Source organism: Anopheles marshallii, assembly GCF_943734725.1.
Source record: "Anopheles marshallii chromosome X unlocalized genomic scaffold, idAnoMarsDA_429_01 X_unloc_62, whole genome shotgun sequence".
In the NCBI taxonomy this organism is placed as follows: domain Eukaryota; kingdom Metazoa; phylum Arthropoda; class Insecta; order Diptera; family Culicidae; genus Anopheles; species Anopheles marshallii.
Genome location: NW_026525912.1, coordinates 7,501 through 15,438, shown reverse-complemented (window position 1 = coordinate 15,438; position 7,938 = coordinate 7,501). Strand labels below are relative to the sequence as shown.

General features: G+C 53.1%; 1 pseudogene; it reads right to left on the bottom strand.

Moving 5' to 3' along the window:
* Positions 1-3,903: 3,903 nt before the first annotated feature.
* The window catches only part of LOC128717533 (large subunit ribosomal RNA), an 8,461-nt pseudogene continuing 4,426 nt past the window's right edge, over positions 3,904-7,938 (bottom strand).

Here is a 7,938-nt window from a genome sequence, read left to right as displayed (position 1 = left end):
CAGGGTGCTCCATACAAATTTTCCTTATGTGGAATTTTCAGTGTAAAATAAGGTTTCTCCAATCGATCGCGGGTTTCACTTTTCATCATTTGCTAGGTCTAACTATGATGTTTTGAGTGGTCCCGCAAAAATTTTTTCTTGGACCGGGCCTTCCTTCCCGGCCCTGTCGGTGTGCTCTGCAGTAGGGTGCTCCATACAAATTTTCCTTATGTGGAATTTTCAGTGTAAAATAAGGTTTCTCCAATCGATCGCGGGTTTCACTTTTCATCATTTGCTAGGTCTAACTATGATGTTTTGAGTGGTCCCGCAAAAATTTTTTCTTGGACCGGGCCTTCCTTCCCGGCCCTGTCGGTGTGCTCTGCAGTAGGGTGCTACATACATATTTTCCTTATGTGGAATTTTTCAGTGTAAAATAAGGTTTCTCCAATCGATCGCGGGTTTCACTTTTCATCATTTGCTAGGTCTAACTATGATGTTTTGAGTGGTCCCGCAAAAATTTTTTCTTGGACCGGGCCTTCCTTCCCGGCCCTGTCGGTGTGTTCTGCAGTAGGGTGCTCCATACAAATTTTGCTTATGTGGAATTTTTCAGTGTAAAATAAGGTTTCTCCAATCGATCGCGGGTTTCACTTTTCATCATTTGCTAGGTCTAACTATGATGTTTTGAGTGGTCCCGCAAAAATTTTTTCTTGGACCGGGCCTTCCTTCCCGGCCCTGTCGGTGTGTTCTGCAGTAGGGTGCTCCATACAAATTTTCCTTATGTGGAATTTTTCAGTGTAAAATAAGGTTTCTCCAATCGATCGCGGGTTTCACTTTTCATCATTTGCTAGGTCTAACTATGATGTTTTGAGTGGTCCCGCAAAAATTTTTTCTTGGACCGGGCCTTCCTTCCCGGCCCTGTCGGTGTGCTCTGCAGTAGGGTGCTCCATACAAATTTTCCTTATGTGGAATTTTCAGTGTAAAATAAGGTTTCTCCAATCGATCGCGGGTTTCACTTTTCATCATTTGCTAGGTCTAACTATGATGTTTTGAGTGGTCCCGCAAAAATTTTTTCTTGGACCGGGCCTTCCTTCCCGGCCCTGTCGGTGTGTTCTGCAGTAGGGTGCTCCATACAAATTTTGCTTATGTGGAATTTTTCAGTGTAAAATAAGGTTTCTCCAATCGATCGCGGGTTTCACTTTTCATCATTTGCTAGGTCTAACTATGATGTTTTGAGTGGTCCCGCAAAAATTTTTTCTTGGACCGGGCCTTCCTTCCCGGCCCTGTCGGTGTGCTCTGCAGTAGGGTGCTCCATACATATTTTCCTTATGTGGAATTTTTCAGTGTAAAATAAGGTTTCTCCAATCGATCGCGGGTTTCACTTTTCATCATTTGCTAGGTCTAACTATGATGTTTTGAGTGGTCCCGCAAAAATTTTTTCTTGGACCGGGCCTTCCTTCCCGGCCCTGTCGGTGTGTTCTGCAGTAGGGTGCTCCATACAAATTTTGCTTATGTGGAATTTTTCAGTGTAAAATAAGGTTTCTCCAATCGATCGCGGGTTTCACTTTTCATCATTTGCTAGGTCTAACTATGATGTTTTGAGTGGTCCCGCAAAAATTTTTTCTTGGACCGGGCCTTCCTTCCCGGCCCTGTCGGTGTGTTCTGCAGTAGGGTGCTCCATACAAATTTTGCTTATGTGGAATTTTTCAGTGTAAAATAAGGTTTCTCCAATCGATCGCGGGTTTCACTTTTCATCATTTGCTAGGTCTAACTATGATGTTTTGAGTGGTCCCGCAAAAATTTTTTCTTGGACCGGGCCTTCCTTCCCGGCCCTGTCGGTGTGCTCTGCAGTAGGGTGCTCCATACAAATTTTCCTTATGTGGAATTTTTCAGTGTAAAATAAGGTTTCTCCAATCGATCGCGGGTTTCACTTTTCATCATTTGCTAGGTCTAACTATGATGTTTTGAGTGGTCCCGCAAAAATTTTTTCTTGGACCGGGCCTTCCTTCCCGGCCCTGTCGGTGTGCTCTGCAGTAGGGTGCTCCATACAAATTTTCCTTATGTGGAATTTTTCAGTGTAAAATAAGGTTTCTCCAATCGATCGCGGGTTTCACTTTTCATCATTTGCTAGGTCTAACTATGATGTTTTGAGTGGTCCCGCAAAAATTTTTTCTTGGACCGGGCCTTCCTTCCCGGCCCTGTCGGTGTGCTCTGCAGTAGGGTGCTCCATACAAATTTTCCTTATGTGGAATTTTTCAGTGTAAAATAAGGTTTCTCCAATCGATCGCGGGTTTCACTTTTCATCATTTGCTAGGTCTAACTATGATGTTTTGAGTGGTCCCGCAAAAATTTTTTCTTGGACCGGGCCTTCCTTCCCGGCCCTGTCGGTGTGCTCTGCAGTAGGGTGCTCCATACAAATTTTCCTTATGTGGAATTTTTCAGTGTAAAATAAGGTTTCTCCAATCGATCGCGGGTTTCACTTTTCATCATTTGCTAGGTCTAACTATGATGTTTTGAGTGGTCCCGCAAAAATTTTTTCTTGGACCGGGCCTTCCTTCCCGGCCCTGTCGGTGTGCTCTGCAGTAGGGTGCTCCATACAAATTTTCCTTATGTGGAATTTTTCAGTGTAAAATAAGGTTTCTCCAATCGATCGCGGGTTTCACTTTTCATCATTTGCTAGGTCTAACTATGATGTTTTGAGTGGTCCCGCAAAAATTTTTTCTCTTGGCCAGTCGACCCTTTCGTCCATGTCGGTGTGTTCTGCAGTAGGGTGCTCCAACCAAGTTTTCCTAATGAAAGTTTTTCGTGGTTTCGTGTGAGTTAAAAACTCCGGAACTTGGCTTATTTTCACCATAATTTCCACATATGGTGACCAACTCAATAAACGTTTTGTGCGTATCCTATGGACAGTTTTTCGCGTTCAACTTGGTGAACTAGGGTTGTTTTCCCGAAGGGTAAAAAAATCTGGACTTAGCCAAATTTTGAAATCTCCAACCAATCTTGGCCTGTTAGATTATCTTGGTTGGGTTGCTATGGGCTGCTACGGCCTACTTGATAGGCAATGTTTCAACTCTTGGAAGCTTTCGTGGTTGTTTAGAACTGTCCATGGCCTTCTTGATAGAAATGGCTTATCGTGGCCATGGACTTAGCAACATTTTGAGATCCAATCTTGGCCTGTTAGATTATCTTGGTTGGTTTGCTATGGGCTGGTACGGCCTACTTGATAGGCAATGTTTCAACTCTTGGAAGCTTTCGTGGTTGCTAAGCACTGTCCATGGCCTTCTTGATAGAAATGGCTTATGGTGGCCATGGACTTAGCCAAATTTTGAATTCTCCAACCAATCTTGGCCTGTTAGAGTATCTTGGTTGGGTTGCTATGGGCTGCTACGGCCTACTTGATAGGCAATGTTTCAACTCTTGGAAGCTTTCGTGGTTGCTAAGCACTGTTCGTGGCCTTCTTGGTAGAAATGGCTTATCGTGGCCATGGACTTAGCAAAATTTTGAATTCTCCAACCAATCTTGGCCTGTTAGAGTATCTTGGTTGGGTTGCTATGGGCTGGTACGGCCTACTTGATAGGCAATGTTTCAACTCTTGGAAGCTTTCGTGGTTGCTTAGGATAAGAATCCCGACGAGAAAGGTTTCCCGGACTTATAAAAATAACCGATTAGCCCCAAGGACACATCTTCCTTGAAAGGCTAATCATGCACCACACACCACACCACCCATAGGCTTGCAAGCAGCACTCTTGTCGAGTGCAGCAAGCCTATGCTCACATCAACTACCGTACACGTACCACCATAGGCTTGCAAGCAGCACTCTTGTCGAGTGCAGCAAGCCTATGCTCATCAACTACCATACGTACCACCACAGCCTTGCAAGCAGCACTCTTGTCGAGTGCAGCAAGCCTATACTCCACGAACTAACCACTTCACCACCAAGCATGGGTCGCCTGAGAGGATCGATGCGAACGCATCTCTACAACTCGCAGCTCCCAGCCTGTAGTCCCGTCGTTTGCGGGCGGTCGAAGGTGTCGAAACTAGTTGTATCCACGGTCGACGGGAGCACAGCCACCAGGGTTCCCTGTGATAAGGTACTTCCACGTGCAGCGTACACCCGCCCGTTGCGGCTCAGTCTAGTGCTATAGCGGGGATGAGACGGCAGTGTGCACGGGGCAGCACCGACGGATCTCAGAGGGTTGTTAAGCCCGCTAGCTTCCGATCACCTAATGGGTTTATGATGCGCTATCAGCTCGGATTGGATACGACCTTAGAGGCGTTCAGGCATAATCCAGCGGACGTAGCGTCATACCAAAGTCCGGTCGAACTAGTATTGAGCCAGTGGTCCGTACCTGTGGTTCCTCTCGTACTGCACAGGAATTCCGTTAAGATAGCAGCATACAGCACACACCAGTAGGGTAAAACTAACCTGTCTCACGACGGTCTAAACCCAGCTCACGTTCCCTTGAAAGGGTGAACAATCCTACGCTTGGTGAATTTTGCTTCACAATGATAGGAAGAGCCGACATCGAAGGATCAATAAGCCACGTCGCTATGAACGCTTGGCGGCCACAAGCCAGTTATCCCTGTAAGGCACCACCGAAGCCGCAGCAGCAACAACAGCAGCAGCCGGAAAAGCCACGCCCGCAACTTGCGCCACGCAAGCAGTCGACGAAAAAGAAGCTGGACGCTATAGAGGTGGCCCCAGGAGACGGTCAAACGTGGACAGACGTTTACCAGCTAGTCCGCAGCGCACCGTCGTTGGCTGAACACCAGGCGAAGCTCGGTGTGGGACGGCGAACGACGCGGGATCGGCTGGTTATGGACGTAGAGGACGGTGCTAATTCGGAAGCAATTTTTCAACGTGTGCAGGAGGTCTGCGCACAGGCTGCAGCTCCGGCCACCGCCCGCCTGGTGACGGAAACGGTAGAGGTCCGCCTGGAAGAGGTGGACCCTTTAGCGACGGCGACGGACGTGGCGACGGCGATCCAAACATTCACAGAGCAGTCGGTGAAGGAATCCGCCGTGCATTTGGTCAAGGCATGGAATGGCACGCAGACGGCATACGTCCGAATGGCAGTGAAGGCGGCAGCGAAGATTGCGCAGCAGCACGTGAAGGTGCTGCACACTTCGTGCCTAGCTACGCAGTTGACACCACTGACGCGGGGCCAGCAGCGGTGCTTCAAATGCCTGGAGCACGGACACCTGCGGCACCAATGCCGGAGCGAGATGGATTGGTCGACGCACTGCATCCGCTGCGGCCAACCGGGACACCTGGCCCGAACATGCACGGCAGCGGTCTGCTGCGTGACATGCAAGGGCCCGCACCGGGTGGGACATCCGTCCTGTCCTCGACAACGATAAAGGTCCTGCAGATCAACCTCGGGCGCAGCAGATCAGCGCAGGACCTGATGCTGCAGACGGCGCGGGAGCTGGGGGTGGACGTTGTCATCGCCTGCGAATTATATAAGCCGCCTCGGGACAACGGCAGATGGGCGGTGGATGAGGCGCAGAGTGTGGCAGTGGTCGCCACCGGGGCTTATCCCATACAGCGTTTATGGGAAAGCGCTCATCCTGGGCTGGTGGTGGCCACAGTGGGAGGAGTGACATTCGCTAGCTGCTACGTCTCGCCAAACACCGGACCAGCGGACTTCGTCGCCTATCTCGAGGCGGTGGAGATGGCGTTGGTGGGACATCAGCACCTGGTGATGGCAGGTGATCTTAATGCATGGAGTACGGACTGGGGGAGTGCCCGCACAACATCGAGAGGGCACATCCTCAAGGGCGCTATCGACCATCTGCAGCTGGAGGTCCTCAACCGCGGCAACGTGCCCACCTTCAAGGGCAATGGGGTCGCGCGCGAGAGCGTTGTAGATGTGTCCTTCGCGAGCTCTACGGTCGCCCTTGAGGACACCTGGAGGGTCAGCCAGCGATATTCGTACAGCGACCACCGGTACGTGGAGTTCTCCGTGGGCGTTCCGGGGAGACGGTCAGCGCCGCAGCAGCGTACGAAACAACACCATCGTACGCAGCCGTCTCGCCCCCCGCAGCATGCAGGAGTTCGCTGGAAGACGTCGACTTTCTGCAGGGAGGGATACCAGGCTGCGCTGGTTGATTGTCGATTTGCAGAAGCGGACACGCCTGACGCGCTGGTAGGAGCGCTGTCTCTGGCCTGCGACAGGACGATGGAGCGAGTGGGCCCGCCAAAGTTCCGTCAGCCGCCTAGGCTCTACTGGTGGACTCCGGAGCTGGAACGCATGAGGCGTGAGTGCGAGGAGGCGGAAGAGAGGCATCGTGGGGCCACGGGGCCAACAGAACGGGACGCGGCTTTGGGGCGTCTGCAGGACCTTCGTAGAGGGCTGCAGCGCGGGATCCAGGAGAGTCGAAACGAGAAGCTCCAAGAGCTGATCGACGGAGTCGACAGCGACGTATTCGGACTGGGATACAAGGTGGTGATGGCCAAGCTGCGTGGTCGCACCCCGCCGGAGACGGACCGGACAGTGCTGGAGCCGATCGTGGATGCCCTGTTTCCGCTGCATCCCCCGTTCGAGTGGCCAGCCATCGAGCGAACGGCTGACGAGGAGAGGCTGCGACCCGTCACGGAAGCGGAGGTTCTCGCGCTGGCAGAACGGATGGCCCCATCCAAAGCACCTGGGCTCGATGGGATCCCGAACGCGGCGGTGAAAACCGCGATCCGTGAACACCCGCAGGCGTTTGTGCGGGTGTTTAACGACCTACTGGAACGCGGTGAGTTCCCGCGGGCTTGGAAGGAGGCGAGGCTGGTGCTGGTAGCCAAACCGGGCAAGCCACCGGGCGATTCATCGGCGAGCCGACCGCTGCTTCTGGAGGGAGCAGTCCCCAAGTTGTTCGAGAGGTGCATTCTCGAGCGCCTAAATGAACACTTGGAGGACAGCGCTGCCCCTCAACTGTCGCCGGAGCAGTACGGATTTCGTCGCGGGAGGTCAACGGTGCAGGCGATCCAGCGGGTCGTCGAGCGGGGCGAGTTCGCTCGGTCCTTCCACCGCACCAATGGACGCGATCCACGATGTCTGGTGGTGGCAGCGCTAGACGTCCAGAACGCGTTCAACACGGCCAGCTGGAGGGCGATCGCTGCGGCACTGCGTGAAAAGAACGTCCCGGCCGCGCTTCAGAGAATACTGCGCAGCTACTTCTCCGAGCGTGAGCTCGCTTACGAGACCAGCGAGGGACCAGTCCGCAGGCCGGTGTCGGCGGGGGTACCGCAGGGCTCCATCATCGGTCCTACATTGTGGAATACGATGTACGACGGAGTCCTGCGGCTGGCGTTTCCGGACGGCGTGGAGGCGATCGGCTTCGCAGACGACCTGGTGGTGCTGGCAGGTGGCACGACTCCGCAGACGGCGGCCCAGTCGGCCCAGGAGGCCATTCGCATGATCGGGGAGTGGATGGCCGACAGACACCTTAAGCTGGCGCCCGCGAAGACCGAGGTTATCATGGTGTCCACCATGCGACAGGGCTACCAGCAGCCCACGGTCGCCATCGAGGGAGTGCAGCGTCAGCCGACGCGGTGCTTGAAGTACTTGGGGGTGGTTCTGCATGACCACTTGCTGTGGACCCCACACGTAGAGTTCGCAACGGCAAAGGCGCTCCGGGTGGCGAAGGGGATCTCTCGTCTTATGCAGAATCACGGGGGCCCGAAAGGCGCGAAACGGCGACTGCTCTCTTCGGTGGTGGACTCGACGCTGCGGTACGCTGCACCGGTGTGGCACAGGGCCACCAACCTTCGGAAGTGCAGCCGAGCACTGAAGCGGGTGCAGGCGCAGTACGTGAGGCCAGTCGCCAGGACCTTCATATCGGTTCGGTATGAGGTTGCCACGGTCCTGGCGAGCGTCATCCCGATCTGCATGCAGATACAGGAGGACGCCAGATGTTATCATCAGCATCAAGCGACTGGCACTCCATTGCACCAGCTGCGCATCGAGGAGC